At 40.3% G+C, this 19655-nt stretch overlaps 1 protein-coding gene across 5 annotated transcripts in view; it reads left to right on the forward strand.

Annotated features, from left to right (window-relative positions):
- plekha7b (pleckstrin homology domain containing, family A member 7b) overlaps positions 1–19655 on the forward strand; it is a 201084-nt gene that overhangs the window by 5604 nt on the left and 175825 nt on the right. The window lies entirely within an intron of this gene.

Genomic DNA, 19655 nt, shown 5'->3' on the forward strand with positions numbered 1-19655 from the left:
TTTTTTAAAACAAAAAGAAATTGAAGACAAATTATGATAAAGTTTCCTTTTATTATTTATCTTAAAAAAATAATAAAATACTGTATTTGTGCTTATCTTTCATTTATTTAAATAATGAATGCCCTTTTATTTCTGAGGTACAAACTATGCCAAATAATGCTTATTGTGTAAAAAAACTGAAAGGAAATTTTAAAACAAATCCACCTTTATATAAAGAAATGAATAATACAAATAAAGAAAGGCTGGAAAAATCCCCTACCTGGCAACCCCTACCTTGAAGTGCCGCCAACTTCAACTTAACCGATTTGAATCGTGGCACATGTGCACCGATTTTTAACTGTCTTGTGGTGCATCGTTACTTCCCTAGTGACTACCTGTTCTGTCATGAATGTAACCTAAGTGTGGAAAACATGACCTTAAATGACCCTAATAAAATAAAATAAATAAATAAATAAATAAATAAAATTGACCAAGAAAAAAGTCACATCCGACTGTACCCTCCATGGGTTAACATCATACCCTAATCAGTCCCTAATTTTGTGTAGGTCCCACACATACCTCCAAAACAGCTCTGACTCATAGAGGCTTGGACTCCACAAGACCTCTGAAACAGAACACCCTTTTTGCCTTATTTGCAGTATTGTGCATTGTTATCAAGCTCGCCGTTCAGTTCAGCAGCCAGCAGAAATCCGTTTCTTGAATGCGGTCGCCCAGCTTCAAGCGGGTTCAAACAAAGCACAAAATGCTTAGTATGTAAATGCCACCCTAAGTGTATTAATGATTCAGATGTCTTTATTGTTGACTTAATGCCAGTTTAAACATGGACCTGACAGTTATGTAATAATGCATTTGTAAGTACATATAAACGTTATGACTGTGCTAGTGTCATCGCTAAAAGAATGGTCTGCCATTCACCTGGTCAGTGAGGATCCTATGAGGGTCAATTTTGATTGATAAATATGGTGCAGGGTGACTCCAGTGAGTAATTGTATACCCACAAAGTTCATCTGTATAGTAGGTGAGACTTATAAAATAATGAATGTACATACTAGATAGGTCTACCTAATAAAGCGCTCTGTGAGTGTATCTGTATCAGTGTTTTTGTACTACAAGGTGAAGGGCAGGAGATAATCTTCATGTACCGACTCTGCACATATTACCATTCTGCCTAAAGGAATTAATTCTAAATTATAAAACTACCTCTCTACATAAGAGGTACACAAATAGCCCAGTTCACACTGCATGGGCCTTGCTATTAAAATTCTCCTCACGTGCAGCAAAGTGCAGGACCTTCATTGTCTCCATTTACTGCATGCTGACTTGTTCTGTCCCACGCGTCCTTATGATTGTGGGCGTGTGTATAGGCACGGGTTATCACGTGCCTATAAGAACTTACAATGACAGAGATATATGGCTCCATCACACTCAGTGCACATGGGCCTGGCTTACCAGAGTCACTCTACATTCTCCTTATTGCCATTCATAGTTCTGGCATTCAAGCAGCTTTGTTTTGTTTGCAAGCAGGATTTTTTTTATTTGATTGTCTAGAGTTTCTGTGCCTTCTGCAGGAGGCAGCTGTTTTCTGCCCTTCACGTGTTTACAGTGCAGAAATGAGGCTCAGGCTCATAGCAAACAGCAGCTGTGCCCCTCTGACATTGCATTTCATAGACCTCAGCACGAGCATTAATTATAGAGCAACATCACAGTCTGATCATGTAAAGCATATGCTGTAATTCTTCCTTCTCCAGTGATAACCCTCCTCTAGGCTGCAGTGCCTCACAGAGCAAGCTAGATATTTACTCGTGGCCTGCTCTGTTATCTTTAGAGGATGCCAAAACCCAACCAGTCTGCAAGGCCTTGGACTGGTGGTGTTTGGTTTGGAGCAGGAATTAGGAGCTGTGCTGTCGCAATCTTTTGTTGCTTTGTTCTTACATAATAAAGTAATTCATGCCTGGATTCTTTTCTTTTACAAGCTGCAGCTTACATTTCCTAAAGAATTCAAGTTAAGCATGATTGAGGATACCCGGGCTAACCAATTAACCGATGACCACAAAGAATTCATTGTTTTGTTCATACTGTCAGTTTAAAAAGTCTTTTAAATTAATTGCATTATAATTCACCCTCGGGGCGCCCAGGTGGCGCAGCGGGATATTCCGCTGACGCACCAGCAACGCGTTTCTGAACTCCCGGGTTCGAGGCTCGGTGTTGCCACCGGTCGGCTTGGCGCCATCTGGCGGGCAGGATTGGAAGTGCCTGCAGCAGATACTAATAGGCCACCGTATCTGCAGGGTGGGGACTGGACTATATGTGGGTGGGTGGGTCTTCTGTGTAAGGACCCTGATTGGCAGAAGAGACGCCTGTGCAGCAAGCGCGGGCGAGAAGAGGAGGGCTGTACGCGTGGGCAGCTGTGTGCTCTCCTTGGATGCACATTTGGAGTCTGTCAGCAGCGGAAGACAAATTGGATGCGCTAAATCGGGAGGAAAAATGGGGAGAAAAATGCATTTAAAAAAAAGTATATATATATATATAAATACATATATATATATATATACTGTATATATACACATATAAATATATATATATATATACATATATATATATATATATACGTATATATATATAATTCACCCTCACCCACCCTCAGTGTGCATGTACCAGTTGTGTTTACATTCTTGTTGTGTGGTTTATTATGGTAGCCCATCACCACCTAGATCCATGTTAAAATTGCTGTCAGGTCAGTGAGGTTGGGGTCAGTGAGGTTGGAGCTCAGTGGTGGTCAAAGCCCAACAATCAATTGTTGCACTGCCCTGAGATAAATTATTGCCCTGCACCCAGTGTTTCCGGAGAATGGTGGTACCAAATGAAAATGCAATGAATAAAATGATATGGATCCTTTGCATCATGTACCTGTATAAACCTAGAACCCTGCATATCATTTTATAATAACTCCACTAATGCTGCCTTGAGAGCAGTAAGAGTCTGATTGTGTCTCTATTTATGATTAGAATGTTTAATTAGCGCCTGTGATTAACTGGTTCTGCACACTGTTTCCTATGTTTACTACGTTGTTTTTATTCAGTGAAGCTTGAAGCTATGTTAATATGAAACATGTCGGGTAAAGGTTCTCTTGTTTAAACACCCTCAACACGTCTATTCAGTGTTTCTGTGTGTCAGCGCCAGTTTGAAAGCACATGTAGCTCTGCTGAAAGAAGTAACAATGTAGGTTCTTTTTTTAGTCTGAGCTTCCTTGCTAATGGACTGCTGGATTTACATCTGTACATAAACAAAGCCTGTACCGATGCTGAGGGGCAAAGTTTGCCAGTTTCTTTTAACCGATATTAAATCTGTGTAAATAAATTGTTAAACACATCACAGAGTTTCATATCATATTCATATCTTTATTAAATAGAAATAACAAAGTGAACGTGGCAGTAATGTAGAATTGTAAGGTAGCATCAGTTAGTATATTAAAGCTTTACCTAACAGCAAACTATTATAAGATAATAAACATGTATACTGGAGTACGATGCAAAATTACACAAGACAGCCACTTGTGCAGAGTTTAACATGCAATCAGACTCCATACTGATGCTGAACAGCCTCCCTGTCTGTGATTAATAGTTCCGTCGTTCAGGATGTGCTCTAAGGGTGAGCAGCAGATCAGCGGTCTGAGCTCTCGTGTGTAGAGATCAGTACCTGTGCTCTTAGTTCAAATACAGCTGTTAAAAAGCATTAAAACATTAATTAAAATTCATTGTATTATTTAGCAATGGGTTTATTATATCTAGATCATTTAAACAATTTAGTACAACGAAGGCAGATGCTGAACTGTGTTAAAATGTTTACCCATTAATGCGTTCTTAAATTCCCAGGAAGCGCTTGGGGGTTTGATCTCGACATAACTTTGGCACCATCAGCCCTGGCTTTTACGGTGTTAAAGTTACAAGCAATATCTACCAGATGTGACAGCATCATTTTTAGTAACCCATGGTGCATGAAGTTATATGATAGCTTTACACTAAACAACTCGCTGTTTGTTGTTTCATTTTTGTAAGTTCTGAAGCCTTTGCTAGTCTTCTTCTTTTTGTTTTTTTTTGTTTTCTATTTTTCCAACCTTTTTCATTACCCTGATTCAACCCTCCTCCGCTGACTGAGGACGCTTCTCAACTGACACACGCCCCCTCCGACACATGCTCAGAACAGTCTGCATTTTTCACCTGCACGAGTCGAGTTCATGTATACCGATCAGCACTGTGCACGGAGAGCCATACCCTGATCAGCATTATTCTTCAGCCCTGTGCAGGCGCCATCAATCAGCCAGCAGGGGTCGTAATTGCGCCAGTTATGAGGACCTATGATCCGGCTTGTCCCTAACCCTATGAACAACAGCCAATCGTTGTTCATGCAGCCGCACAATGTATTCGAAAACCCAGCTCTGGTGTGCTAGCGTATTTTACCGCTGCGCCACCTGAGCGGCCGCGTTTCAGTCTTCTTATTCTGAAATGATTGTCTGGAATTAGTGCAGCCTCTGCCATTTCCAATATTGAAAAGTACTGTTTTTTTGTTGCTGTTTGGGACTTTAAAAGCACACTATGAAATTCTAATATTTTTATATTAGAAATACTATGCATAGTTTCTCTAGGTATCTAATTTTACGGGAGTTTTTCCTTACCACTGATACCCTCGGCATGCTGTAGCTGTTCTTGTTTTTGCTGAGAGTAGAATAAAATTAATGCAAGGGGTCAGATTGCTGATCTGCCTGTGTTATATAATAATTTTAACTATTTTTACAAGATAGCTCTGTCTAATTGATGAATTAATGCAACACTGGCTGTCTACCTTACTGGCTGGTCGACTGGAGGGCTGTTCTGAGCTCCGGGCTTCGTTATATAAATCTGGAATCAGCTGTGGTGTATTGGTGCTAATATCAACCACACTGCTTTATCACCAGTAAATAGAAAGTAAAAAGAAAGTAGAATTTGGGATGAGGTGCTCTATGACCAATTCTTGGCTTGGCTCTTAGTTTGGCGATATACAGTGTTGGTTCCTCTCTAGGTTTCTTCCTTGTAATTTTAAGTTTTTTTATCTTTGCCACTGTTGCCCTCGGATTGCTCATCAGGGGTTTGTGATCATGAATGCTGTAAAGTTGCTTTACAGCGCTATACAAATAAATTTGACTTAACTCTTTGCACGCTGTATTGGGTAATGAGTTTTGGGATTGATTTTGAATTTATATAATTGCCATTATCAAATTTACCCTTTGCACCCCCATGATTAAGTGAAAATATGTTTTAGAGTTTTTCAGCAGGTAATTATCAGTTAATTAGCCAACCAGTCACTCTAGAGCAGTATCAGTATTGTCAAAAAAGCAATTATACCTTGACGTAATTAATAAAAAAGCACATTTATGGTGCCCAGGTGGCACAGCGGGACATTACGTTAGCACACCAACGCTGAGATTCTAAACACCCCGGTTCGAATCTCGGCTCTGCTACCGGTCGGCTGGGCGCCATCTAGTGGGCACAACTGGCAGTGCCTACAGCAGACACAAATTGGGCACCATGTCTGCTGGGTGGGGAAATGACCGGACCAACTGGGTGGGGTATTCAAACACCGTGCAAGGACCCTGGTTAGCAGACCGATGTAAAGAAGGGGTCCGCAAGGACTGCGCACATGTCAGAGGGCGCGTGAGCAGCAACATACCCTCCTCGAACGCAATCAGGGATCCACAGCAGCGGTAGACAAATTGACTAAGCTAAATCGGGAGACAAATGGGAGAAAATGCATAAATAAATAGAAAAAAAGCAAATTTATTATGTGTTGTTATATTCTTAACAATCATATTACAGATAAAAAAGGCTTGTAGCAAAACTTGTTTAATCACTGAGCAATATATCAACAGTAATCATCGTACAGTTTCAATATGATACAAACATCCAGAAGTCTAGTGCCAAGTGAAGTTCAGATTGCTCTCACCACTTTAATGAAAGTTCAGCTTACAGGTGTTGTTCATAGTTTACTGTGTGAAAAGATTCATTTTGTTACTTTTATGATGTGAGATCATTTTAAATCCGCAACATCCACATCTTGGAACCTATACGGCTAATATGGATACTTGTTATTTATGTACCACTGTAGAAATTACTTTGTATTTGTGCCAAATTGATATATTGACATTTATGAAATACTGTACACAAATATCACCCGTCAGTTTTACAGTTCTATGAGTTGTATTTTTGTTATGCAACACGAGTCCATTAATGCACTGACTGCTGCATCGCACTACAGCCATGCTTTCAGGATAGACCTGTTTACTGTTTATTGTTTTCATTAAGCAAGGCCTATTGTCTGGCTGTTTTCAGATCAGTGAGAAACACCGCTACAATATTTGCATAATGAAGGGGGAGTCTTAAAAGGTCAGTGAAAATGATTTTGGAAATGGGTTGGTGCCGGCAGTTTTATTGTTCTGCCACATGAAGGGAGTCATTGTGCCAAGTGTGCGCCCTGACAAAACCGAACAGTCCGGCTCTTAGAAGTATTAGAACACAAATGTCAGGCCTGTAAAATATTGTGCTTGTTTGTGCTTTAAAGGGCTTTATGGTTCCTGTTTGGATCCTATACTAGGCTTGTGTGCATTGTTTATGTGTCACATTCTTTTTTACCATGAATGGGAAAGGAAACTGGGGGTTAAAACTAGGGATGTCCCGATCACGTTTTTTTGTTCCCGATCCGATAACAAGTCTCAAACCAATACTTGTATTTTCTAGATATTGTCTAGATAAGAACTAGATAATACTGTTCACACAGTGCACACTTCAAGTACATTACAGTTATTCAAATTAATCCAACTGAATAGCTCTGCAGTGCTGTAGGAAAAAAATTGCCTGCATCCAAGCTATTGCTTAATGTTCTTTCATTTTTACAAAATGAAAGTAAACAAACTTAGTGCAGCACTGTAGTAGTAAAACTAGAACACTCAAAATGAAGTGAAGGTTCTTTTTGAGGAAAATCAGCATCTCTGCCGTTAGCGGACAGCCGGTTCCTCTTCTCATCATATAATAATAAACTCGCTGTATTCGACTGAGTGTTTATTTTTTAGGCGCCGTATCAAATTAGTAAAACTAGAACACTTAAAATGAAGTGAAGGTTCTTTTTGAGGAAAATCAGCATCTCTGCCGTGTTGGAATAGCGTGCTTGGCTAACGCGATGACTAGCTATTTGGTACCATAACAGAAGTTAATAAAGTGTTATGCTCCCAACAATTTGTGAATATACCGTGTATTTATTTCTTTATTAAGCAAGTGTGTCACTACGTTGTTTTGTAAACCGGAGTGATGTTTGACTCACACACTATATAAATAGTAAAATTCTACAGTAATGAACGCAGCTCTGCTCCTACCGCCTCGTGAAACGCTCGCATTGCAGACATTACACTTCACTGTTGGACTTGTTTTACTTTGCAATTTAAAGTATTTCCACACAGCGGACATGCTGACGTAAAACAAAGGATCGGAATTTGGATTGGCCTTAGTAAAGCCAATACCGATCAGTTAAAAAATGCCTTAGTTAAAACAAGTTAAAACTGGACAATAAGAGAGAAAGAATCAGTAAAAATGTTTTCAGAATAGATGAACTTGAAATGCAAGTGACAAAATCCACACTGTGGTGATGAAGCTCACCATCGAGCTGATTCTGGGCCTAAATGCAATGGTTGAACAGAATCAGAAAAATAAGTGAAGCATGTTGACTAAAATGATTCACACTAACAATGTGACTAAAAACAATCCCTGAGGTAGGATTTGAATGACTTCTCTACAGCACAAACAAAAAAATAGGCGATTCAAATGCCTGAAGGCGTACGAGCAGTGAACCTTGTCAGCTCGTCAGTCAAAAGGAAACAAACTAACTGAAGCTTGGAGAAGATAGTGCTAGGTGTAACTGTGAGGCCAGTGTGTTAGCTACTCAATCTGTCAACACACGGTTACAGCACAATGCTTCTCTCTCAACCCTAACTAAAGGAAATAAGGAAAAGGATTCTAAAGGGAGTCAGACCCATGATCCGGACTCTGGCTGTAGCTAACAGTAGAATAAAAGTAATATAAGGGGTCAGATTGCTGATCTGTCTGTGTTATTAGTTTTTCTTTTTATTTTATGCATTTTCTCCCCTTTTTCTCCCTTGTGTCCAGTTGCCCAATTGCGTCATGCTTCCTCTGCACCAATGCCAATCCCTAGTCTGATTGAGGAGAACGAAGCTAACCCACACCCCCTCCGACACGTGGGCAGCAGTCGTATGCATCTTATCACCTACACTTTGACGAGTGCAGTGCAGCTCAGCACTGTGTACGGAGAGACACACCCTCAGAGCACTTTTTTCTCTCTTTGTGCAGGTGCCATCATTCAGCCAGCAGAGGTCGTAATTGCATTAGTTATGAGAGAGACCCTAGCCGGCTAAATCCCACCCATATCTGAACAACAGGAAGACTGGAGACTCACTGTACTGATTTGCTAATTTAAAGCAAAGAATAGGTCACAGAGCACCTCAACACAAATTCCAATTCCTTTCTTTTCACTTTACTTTCTGTTTACTGGAAATGAAGCACATACACATCCCAAAAGTTACAGTGCCTAGTAGCACCAATACACCACAGCTGACTCCAGATCTATATAACAAATCCGAGCAGAGGTCGTAATTGCATACGTAATTGATTTGTTATATAGATCTGGAGTCAGCTGTGGTGTATTGGTGCTACTAGGCACTGTAACTTTTGGGATGTGTATGTGCTTCATTTCCAGTAAATAGAAAGTAAAGTGAAAAGAAAGGAATTGGAATTTGTGTTGAGGTGCTCTGTGACCTATTCTTTGCTTTAAATTAGCTTGAACTATAAACACACAAGTATTCAGAAAGTTGGTACTTAGTTTGGCGAACAATGCCGGTACAGTTTTCACGTTTTAATAACACAGCAGAATTTTGCATTGAGGTGCTTAATCTGCATTTAATAAATCGTTTAATGTTTACCCCTCCTGGGCAATCGCAAGACTGCTAATTGCATTTGCAGTTGACTTGTGGGGTGTGTACTAGGCATAAAGTGTGTGTTTATGCTGACTTGAAACCTTATCGGATCATTTTTTCTACCCTCCTTTCAAACAGTGAATCTGAAATGCATTGCAGGAGAATATAAACCGTATAAACTTGAATATCTGACGCTGGTAAATGTGTTAGGATCTCCTGAGGGTCTTTTTTTTTCTGTTGTTGTGTTTATTATTACAGTGGTTAATGGGCAGTGCACACCACATCGCATACTCACAGATTCAGGATTAGACGTTTATTTGATTTACTGCAGGCTTGCTCGTTTGCCAGATATTTAATACTTATATCAGTTAATGATAGAGGCGCTTCACTGACCCACCTGGCCTGGTGTCTGCAGCACTCAGGTAATTATGTGGTGCAGGGAAACAGAAACGTGGAGTCACTGATAAAAGTGGAATGTGTCTTGATCTTTTAATCAGAGACTTTAGGAGCAGGTGTTTTAATCATAGTCCTGAGGGATCGTTAGCTAGTTCACTTGATACTGCTTATAGCCCTTTTATAGATCTCTTATAAAAGGACCGAAACCAAAACAGTACAAAACTGTCAATTTGAATGTCACCGAAAAGGAAGGTCATCTCTCTCAGAAAGTCCTAGTAAAATCCGAAGAGCTGAGATGCTTCCGGATGACGCGTGAGGAGACTTGATTTATTTTAGGCGATGTCAGTTCTGTGAACACAGAGATAACACAAAGCAGGTCTTAGCCATCACTTAGTTCTAACAGTAAAAGGGTGAAAAAAAGGTCATAGAAATGATGGATTATTTGTTAACATAAAACCAAACTGATTTTACTACCTGTCAGATCGCTGTCATAAAATTACACCTGTAGACACTACTATCATTTAAAGAGGTTTATCTAATTAAAGAATATTATTCTAGTTAATATGTCTAAGACCAACCATCATTTACATTTACATTTTCAGCATTTTATCCAGAGTGACTGACAGCAGTGCTTTCATAGTGAACATTACCTTACTCTAGTTTAAGTGGATAACAGTCAAAGAATACAAATCCCGCTGAAAACCCTGTTAGATTTTATTTTATTTTTTTGCAAGAAATGAATAAGAGTATTAGTAAGTAAGTACATGTCAATTTAAGTGCTTAGTAAAGAAGTGGGTTTTTAATGGTCTTTTTAATGGACAATGAGAGACTCAGATGTTCGGACATTGTTAAAAGTAAACAGAACATTAAAAAATCATACCTTCAATTTGTATAGCGCAAAAATGCTTTACAACAGGAAATACTAGAGAAAAAATACAACAAAACTAAGACATAGTGTGGAGTGAAGAAGGTTTTTTGGTTGACCTTTTGAAGGAAGATATTCTGGAAGAGAGTTCCAGACTTTGTGCACAAGTTTAAAACAGTGGAAAGCTAGAAGGCCCAGGCCAGAGGAACGGTTGGGACTGTAAGGACTGTAAGGATGAAGAAGTGCACTGAGGTAGGTTGTGGTGACGTCGTGAAGTGCTTTAAAAGTAAGCAGAATTATGTATTTGATACAAGAGGCATTTGGAGGCCAATAGAGGATGGAAGTGATGTAGGCAGACCGCTTAGTAGATTTGAGTACTATGAATCCTCTGCTAATTTCTGAATGAGCTGAAGACGGTTTACCAGCTTAGTAACACTTAGGGTGTGTTCGAAATCCTAGGGAGCTGCCTTGCTGTCTTACTGTCTACATAGGCAGCTGCCTCAGTAGAGAGGATACTTATAAGTCATTGACTTATTAGGCAGATTATTCGAACGCGCTACTTAGACAGCGATTCCATCGGGTTTCGCGTTTAGCATTTAGCATCTTGCCATTAAAACCAATGGATTGAGGTAGCACAGCACGCTAACATGTCAATATAGCATCTCCTTCATGTACCGATAACGGTTACATTTCCTGACAAGCCCGAACTTGCAAATAAAAACACTCGGTACAAGTTTATACAAGTTAAAAATCACTAATATTTTATTTACGTTTGAAAATAACTCCATGTCTCATCTATGTAGAGCTCCATAGCTTTTTGAACACACCCTATATCTATCTATAGATAATCGTTTTTGCACTGCCGTCGGAATTACACTGGTTTTAACAAAGACTTCATAATCTGCATTGCCACTTTAAATGCCTAAGTTTTAATATTGGGACTTCTATTTTTAAAATTTTCAAATGGTCATTTTCCTGCTATATTTTCATATTTGTGTCAGTGTATATACAGTATATTTGCGCTTTAGTGTGTTTATTCTTATTCTATTTTTATATTCTTCTTTTATTCTAGGTTTATTGTTTAATTAATGTTAAATGTTGCACCATGGGTCAGAGAGTAACGCAATTTCAATCCTCTGTATGTCCTGTACATATTGCAGTTTTGACAATAAAGCAACTTTGACTTTGACTAAGACCGTTAAAAAGAGAATTACTGTACTATAATCCAGGCATGAACAGGTGAGAGCATCTTTCTCACTTTTATATGATCAGTTTTACTGATAGGAAAGTTTTGCTTTTGCTAATAATCATGCTAAATATGTAGCTGATGTTTGCTGTTGCACAGGTCTTCTTCCTTCACATATCAGTGTATTAACCAAGGATGATGACCAGTCAACTTCTGCATTTGTAGTTTCCCCATCCTCCCCTTAACCAGACATCCCAAGTTTCCCGGAAGTTCCGTGAGTCTCCCGCATATACATAGCGGCTTCCTGATGCCCGCAAGTCAGATCAAATCTTCCGGAATCTACAGTAGAACAAGCGGCCAAGAGCGCAGGTGACACAGACTCTTTTCCCCGATTGCGTATTAAATCCGTCATCTGATATACAATCTAGTGCACTGTGTAGGGAACATAAACCAATTGTCTAATATACTGTCTAGTGCACTATGTAGGGAACATAATTAATTATGTTATACACTATCTAATGCACTATGTAAGTAACACAAATCATCGTCTAGTCATACTTTCTAGTGCACTATGTAGTAAATGTAAATGTAGTGAACATGAATGCGTTATCTAATACACTATTTAGTGCACTATGTAGGGAACATAAATCCGTAATCTGATATACAATCTAGCGCACTGTGTAGGGAACATAAACCATTTGTCTAATTCACTATCTAGTGTACTCCGTAGGGAACAAATTCATATCTAAAATACTATCTAGTGCACTATGTAGGGAACATAAATCCGTTATCTGATATATAATTTAGTGCACTATGTAGGGAACCTAAATCCGTTAACTAATACGCCACCTAAAGCATTATGTAAGAAACATAAGTCTATTATCTAGCACACTATCTAGTGCACTAACTAAGAAACATAAATTATTTTCTAATATACAATCTAGTGCACTATGTAGGGAACATAAATCTATTATCTTTCACACTATCTAGTGCACTATGTAGTACACATTAATGTGTTTGTGACGTGAACAGTTAGCTTAGTAGCTCAGTTAGCAGCTACTAAAAGTTCTGTTATCACCCATATCCTTTGGTGTGTGCGAGAGGTTTTTTTAGCTTTTTTTGGGGGGGGGCTGGGGTCGGGGTCCAGTTCTGGTCCGGGGGTACCTCCCTAAAATGAGTTTTTGCAACTTGGGATGTCTGCCTTAACCCTTTATTGGTCTCACCATGAAAATAATGTTTACAATTATTTCTTTGCAATTTTAGTTTCTTTTTTACTAGTGCCCACAGTATTTTAATGAGCCTCTACCAAACAGTTGAGATGCCTCTTTAATGGATGATTTTTCAGCTGCTAGCTTCAAGTTGACATGTAGGTTAGAAAGAATGTTTTCTTTAAACCATCTACCAATATTTTTTAGTTAACCAAGGAGTAGATACAGCCCAAACTGTATTTGCCCAAATATTTAGACTCAAAGTAAGTGCAACCTAGTGGTTGAGCAGACTGTTATTCAGATTCTTATTATTAAGTTATTAAGACTGCCGGACCTCCAATAGACACTTCCTTGACTGCTACCTTCATGGCTGACAATGCAGTGTAAATTGTGGACCCATGTGTGTGCCCCCTTAAAACAAACATGCGTGCCTTTACAAACTATGGCCAATCAATTGAGATTGCAACATTAAGACTCTGATGGGTTCAAGACACATCCCAAGAATAATTAAAGCCAACATGTTGCACCTGACCACGATTTAAAGTGCCACAGCATAGAGTCTGAATGTTGTTTTGAATAAAAGAGTTACATTTTAGATTTTAATAAATTAAAAACTCTGTAAAAGTATATTTCCACTTCATTATCATTATGGGTGATTAAGTGTAAATTCATGGCAAATCCATAACACAATAAAGTGGGCAAAAAGTCAAGGGTAGGTGTAGCTCATAAAGTAGTCGTTTAATATATGCAGTAGTTTTGTGAACCTAATAAATTGCCTAATTAGGGTGTATTAAATGCGGTTGTTCTCAAGGCTCATTTAACAGACTGTAAACATTCCAGACAAAGGAACTCAGAGGCTGTAAAAATTACACACTTGCTGGATTCCGACTGGAATAAAATCACAGAAGTACCCTGCTAATAACTAAATACCCCAATCTCACCATGTAAGTGTTTAAAAAAAACCAATGACAAATTGTGATAGAAGAGTACCTGTGCCATATTGGCTAAGAGGTCACCTGTCTTCTTTCCTCTATTTGAAAGCTGTGACATACCTGCATTCAATCCAAAAAATACGTAATACATACAGAAAACAATATACCGATCAGCCATAACATTAAAACCACCTCCTTGTTTCTACACTCACTGTCCATTTTATCAGCTCCACTTACCATATAGGAGCACTTTGTAGTTCTACAATTACTGACTGTAGGCCATCTGTTTCTCTGCATGCTTTGTTAGCCCCCTTTCATGCTGTTCTTCAATAGTCAGGACTCTCCCAGGACCACTACAGAGCAGGTATTATTTGGGTGGTGGATCATTCTCAGCACTGCACTGACACTGACATGGTGGTGGTGTGTTAATGTGTGTTGTGCTGGTATGAGTGGATCAGACACAGCACCTCACTGTCACTGCTGGACTGAGAATAGTCCACCAAGCAAAAATATCCAGCCAACAGCGACCCGTGGGCAGCGTCCTGTGACCACTGATGAATCACGATCGTCTCTGACTTTACATCTACAAGGTGGGCCAACCAGGTAGGAGTGTCTAATAGAGTGGACAGTGAGTGGACACGGTATTTAAACACTCCAGCAGCGCTGCTGTGTCTGATCCACTCATACCAGCACAACACACACTAACACACCACCACCATGTCATCATTACTGCAGTGCTGAGAATGATCCAACACCAAAATAATACTTGCTCTGTGGGGGTCCTGACCATTGAAGAACAGGGTAGAAGCAGGCCAAAAAAAGTATGTAGAGAAGCAGATGGACTACAGTCAGTAATTGTAGGAATACAAAGTGCAAAGAAACAAATTTAAAACAAAATGCATAGAAATGCAAGATGAATGTGAGACCAGGTGCTTAATCTGTTCATTTATAAGCAGTTTTTGGAAGGGATTTTGGGAAACAAACCTAGTGTAGTTACAGTTGTTGGTATAGTTGTTCAAATTTAAATAATGATAGCCTGCCGTAACACTTTTAAACTGCGGTACCTACAGACAAATCAAATTCTGTCATGTGTAATTTACAGTGCCTTAGACACAGTTTTGTTTTGATTCATTTAGTTTTGCTTTTTCAAGAATTAAACATCAATATATAATTAGCTTTTTGTTTCCAAACCCTAATGGATAAAGAGAAAAAAAGTGTTAGAGTAAACTTTTGCGGTAATAGTAGACGTCAGAGGTGAATTCCTGCTCTGGTGCCCCTTCCCCCATCCAATCTGTCTTCTTTGTGCAGAGAAAAGGGGTAAGCCCTGTCCTAGTCCACACGTTGCAGCCCTGACAACCCTGTTGCCTGTGCAAAGGGCACAAAAGAACAACTGCTGAGTTGAAGCAAGTGTAGTAAAACACCCACTTGTAAACCCCACCCCAAACCAAAACTTCCTCATGCACAGTCGATACGAGCCACATTCTATATCACATTAAACCAGTTAAGTGTAGGAATATTTACAGTTTCTGAACAAGTGAACTTTTGAACTGGTATTTGGCAGCTCAGGTTCCTTTGTACGATTTTCTAAACTTTAATTTTACACTGAAACTGAGCAGCCCAGGTTTTTACGTCCAAACTTCCGAACTGGAGCCAGAGTAACATTACAGAACATCACAGATTTCACTACAAAAAACACAGCAGCCTGATTTCCTTGTATATGTATGCTTTTTTTTCTATATTTTATTTATGCATTTTCTACCATTTTCTCCCAATTTAGCATAGTCGGTTTGTATTTCGGGCGACACGGTGGCTCGGTGGGTAGCACTGTCGCCTCACAGCAAGAAGGTTCTGGGTTCGATCCCCATGCGGGGCGGTCCGGGTCCTTTCTGTGCGGAGTTTGCATGTTCTCCCCGTGTCTGTGTGGGTTTCCTCCGGGAACTCCGGTTTCCTCCCACAGTCCAAAAACATGCAGTCAAGTTAATTGGAGACACTGAATTGCCTATAGGTTAATGGGTATGTGTATGTGTGTCTGCCCTGCGATGGACTGGCACCCCGTCCAGGGTGTTACTGTGTTCCTTGCGCCCATTGAAAAGCTGGGATAGGCTCCAGCACCCCGCCCCGCCCCGCGACCCTTATTGGATAAGCGGTTAAGACAGTGAGTGAGTGAGTGAGTTTGTATTCCGCTGCTGGGGGATCCCTGATTGCAGTCAAGGTGGGAAGATTGCTGCTCACGCCCCCTCCAACCCACGCGTTTTTACTTATGCACTCTGCACAAGCACCTCTCATCTGTTAATTCATCAACACAGCATTTGAAGACCCTACCCACATAGTCCGGTCATCCTGCCCTAGCAGAAACGTGTCTGCTGCAGGCACTGCAGAGTATGCTTACTAGATGGCGCCCAGCCGTCCGGTGGCACAGCTGAGTTTCGAACGGAGGGGTTCAAAATCTCTGCACTGGTGTGTTAGCGGAATATCCCGCTGCACCACCTGAGCGCCGATATGTACTATTTTTTTTAACTGTTTTATTTATGCATTTTCTCCCTTTTTATTATAATGTAGAGTAGCCTATTAGTCCTCTGCTGCTGGGGACCCTGATCACATTTAAGAAGGGGTATATTTGCTGCCACACGCCTCCTCCGATACATGCACAGTCCACCGACCCCCTCTGATTTACCGATACTGAGAGTCGCACACTGATTTTACGAACCAGGGTCCTTACACAGCATTGAAGACCCCACCCCCTTTTTAATCCAGCCTTTTCCACCCAGCAGTTTAGTGGCCACTTTAGTGTACTGCATGTACTGCCAGTTGTGCCTGCTAAAGGTGCCTAGCCGACCGGAAGAGATTCAAACTTGGAGAGTTCAGAATTCCAGCGCTGGTGGACTAGCAGAATATTCCGCTGTGCCACCTGCGCACCCATTCATACAAGTTTTTACATTTATAATTTACCAGTAAACACAGCAGCCTAATTTTCTTTATAAAAACGTTTAAAGTAACAATTTATGTGAAAACACAGCAGCCTAATGTCCTTTATACAAAGTTCTTAAGTTAAATTCTACACAGACACGGCAGCCTTTGTTATATACATACACTGATCAGCCATAACATTAAAACCACCTCCTTGTTTCTACACTCACTATCCATTTTATCAGCTCCACTTACCATATAGAAGCACTTTGTAGTTCTACAATTACTGACTGTAGTCCATCTGTTTCTCTTCATGCGTTGTTATCCCTCTTTTATGCTGTTCTTCAATAGTCAGGACCCCCACAGGACCACCACAGAGCAGATTTGGGTGATGGGTCATTCTCAGCGCTGCAGTGACACTGACATGGTGGTGGTATGTGAGTGTGTGCTGTGCTGGTATGAGTGGATCAGACACATCAATGCTGCTGGAGTTTTTAAACACCTCACTGTCACTGCTGGACTGAGAATAGTCCACCAACCAAAAATATCCAGCCAACAGCGCCCCGTGGGCAGCGTCCAGTGACCACCGATGAAGGTCTAGAAGATGACCGACTCAAACAGCAGCAATAGATGAGCGATCGTCTCTGACTTTACATCTACAAGGTGGACCAACTAGGTAGGAGTGTCTAATAGAGTGGACAGTGAGTGGACACGGTATTTAAAAACTCCAGCAGCGCTGCTGTGTCTTATCCACTCATACCAGCACAACACACACTAACACACCACCACCATGTCAGTGTCACTGCAGTTGCTGAGAATTACCCACCATCCAAATAATATTTACTCTGTGGTGGTCCTGTGAGAGTCCTGACCATTGAAGAACAGCATGAAGGGGAGCTAACAAAGCATGCAGAGAAACAGATGGACTACAGTCAGTAATTGTAGAACTTCTATATGGTAAATGGAGCAAATAAAATGGACAGTGATTGTAGAAACAAGGAGGTGGTTTTAATGTTATGGCTGATGGGTGTATAATATATTCTATACATTTTATATAGCCTCAGTACCTTGTACAAAATTTTATATGGAAGAAGTCAGGGACTGGTGAGCGTGAAGCAGGTTGATTTGTGTAAAAAGTAACGTGTAACCACTTCATTTGTGCAAGCAGTTAAAAGTGTTTTCCTGATTTTCACCCCTGGCAATGCAAAAGGATATCTGGAGAAGTCAGGCCACATTGAGCTGCTGAAATCCTATAGCTCCCTGAAGGCATGGCTGTACAATGGTGTCCTGTTTGGACAATATTCATTTTGTCTTTTTGGGTTTATGTCCCATGGGAGTCGCAATACAGGTGTTAGATTTCCATACAACTGTAACCATGCACTTGTATGTCAAAGTTTTAGCACTCTTGGCCAATTACATAGTTAGATTTTTAAAGTGATACCTATAAAGTACATAAAAACTCTTAGCTTTAAAAGCTTTTAAAAAAACTTTTTTCTTTAAATGAGGTGCTCGGGTCACGCGGCAGTAAATTAAGCTAGCCCACTTCTGCTTGGATCCAGGGTTTGAATCCTCAGTGGTGCTCTCAGCTGTTCAGCCCCACAGATTTTCAATGATGTTCAACATAGAGCAGTTTTTCTCCAGCATGACGCTGGTGCTGCTGCCAGAATCTGAAACGGTTCGGTGCTTTTACATCACAAAATCACAGGTTATCGGACAGAAAAATTGCTGGTCTGAAACCAATGAACCTGTAAAGCAAGTGGCCAGTGGGGAGGAAGGGGGTGCCGGAGGGGTTTCCTCATAACTGATGCAATTTCGACCTCTGCTGGTTGACTAATGGTGCCTGCACAGAGACGAGGGATATTGGGATCAGGGTGTGACTCTATGGGCAAATCTGATCCACATATGAACTCACCTCGTGCACGTGAAAAGATGCATTCGGCTACTGCACACGTGTCGGAGGGGTGTGTGTTAGTCATGGCTCTCCTCAGTCAAGAGTGGAGGTCAACAAGGGGAAGCATTATGCAATCAGGTAATTGGATATGACTAGATTGGGAGTAAAATTGGGCAAAAAAATGCAAAAACAAATGCCACAGAACCTGTTGTGTGTGTGCAATGTTTTCCGTCGTTCAGGTAACAGAACAGCCACATTCATATACGTAATTGTTGGGCTTCTAAACAAGTCTAAAGTGGGTTAGTTCTTAAAAGGTTTGCTAATTTGGAGGAATCTGCACCGGCACCAGCACTAGCACTTTGTTGGTGGAAAAGAGGTAACAAAGGGTCATTTCAAAAGCTGCAGCATACTTTTGTTTTTGATGTGTGGTTTGGGTCATTGTCCAGTTTCTTTAGTGACTGTGTTGCTTTTTTCTTTAGAATGTTTTCTGTGCCAATGGCAAAGTTGTCTCATCATCAGTTTGTTTCCAAAATTGACTTTACATATAATACACATTTTTCGACTGCTCAGGTGGCGCAACGGTAAAACACGCTAGCACACCAGAGCTGGGATTTTGAATACATTGTATCTATCTGTCTGGGCTGGGCAGCTGCATGACCAAGGATTGGCTGTTGTTCATAGGGTAGGATGAGCCGGATAGGGACTCCTCATAACTGAGCAAACTACGACCTCTGATGGCTGGTTGAGTCGAGGAAATAATGCTGATCAGGGTGTGGCTCTCCGTGCACAAAGCTGATCGGCATATGAACTCGCCTCGCGCAAAGATGCAGTCGGCTACTGCACACGTGTCGGAGGGGGTGTGTGACAGTCTCGCTCTCCTCAATTGGGGCGGAGGTCAGCTCCGGTAGAGAGGAAGCGTAATGCAGTTGGGTAAAAATTGGAAGCGCTAAATTCAGGAGAATAAGGGACAAAAAATAAATAAATGAATAATAATTATTAAGTATAAATATATGTACAGTATATATATATATTTATATATATATATATTTATATATATATATATATATATATATATATATATATATATATATATATACACTGTGTTCCAAATTATTATGCAAAAAGTGTTTAGGAGTGATAAGGTAAGAATTTTTTTGTTTGTCAGTTAAACTCATTGATGGTGATGTGTGTCAGGGCTCTTTATATCACTGAAAGCAATTGCAGACACCTGTGCTAATTAGTTTGGCAGGTGTGTCCAAT

Source organism: Trichomycterus rosablanca, chromosome 17 (assembly GCF_030014385.1).
Source record: "Trichomycterus rosablanca isolate fTriRos1 chromosome 17, fTriRos1.hap1, whole genome shotgun sequence".
Classification (NCBI taxonomy): Eukaryota; Metazoa; Chordata; class Actinopteri; order Siluriformes; family Trichomycteridae; genus Trichomycterus; species Trichomycterus rosablanca.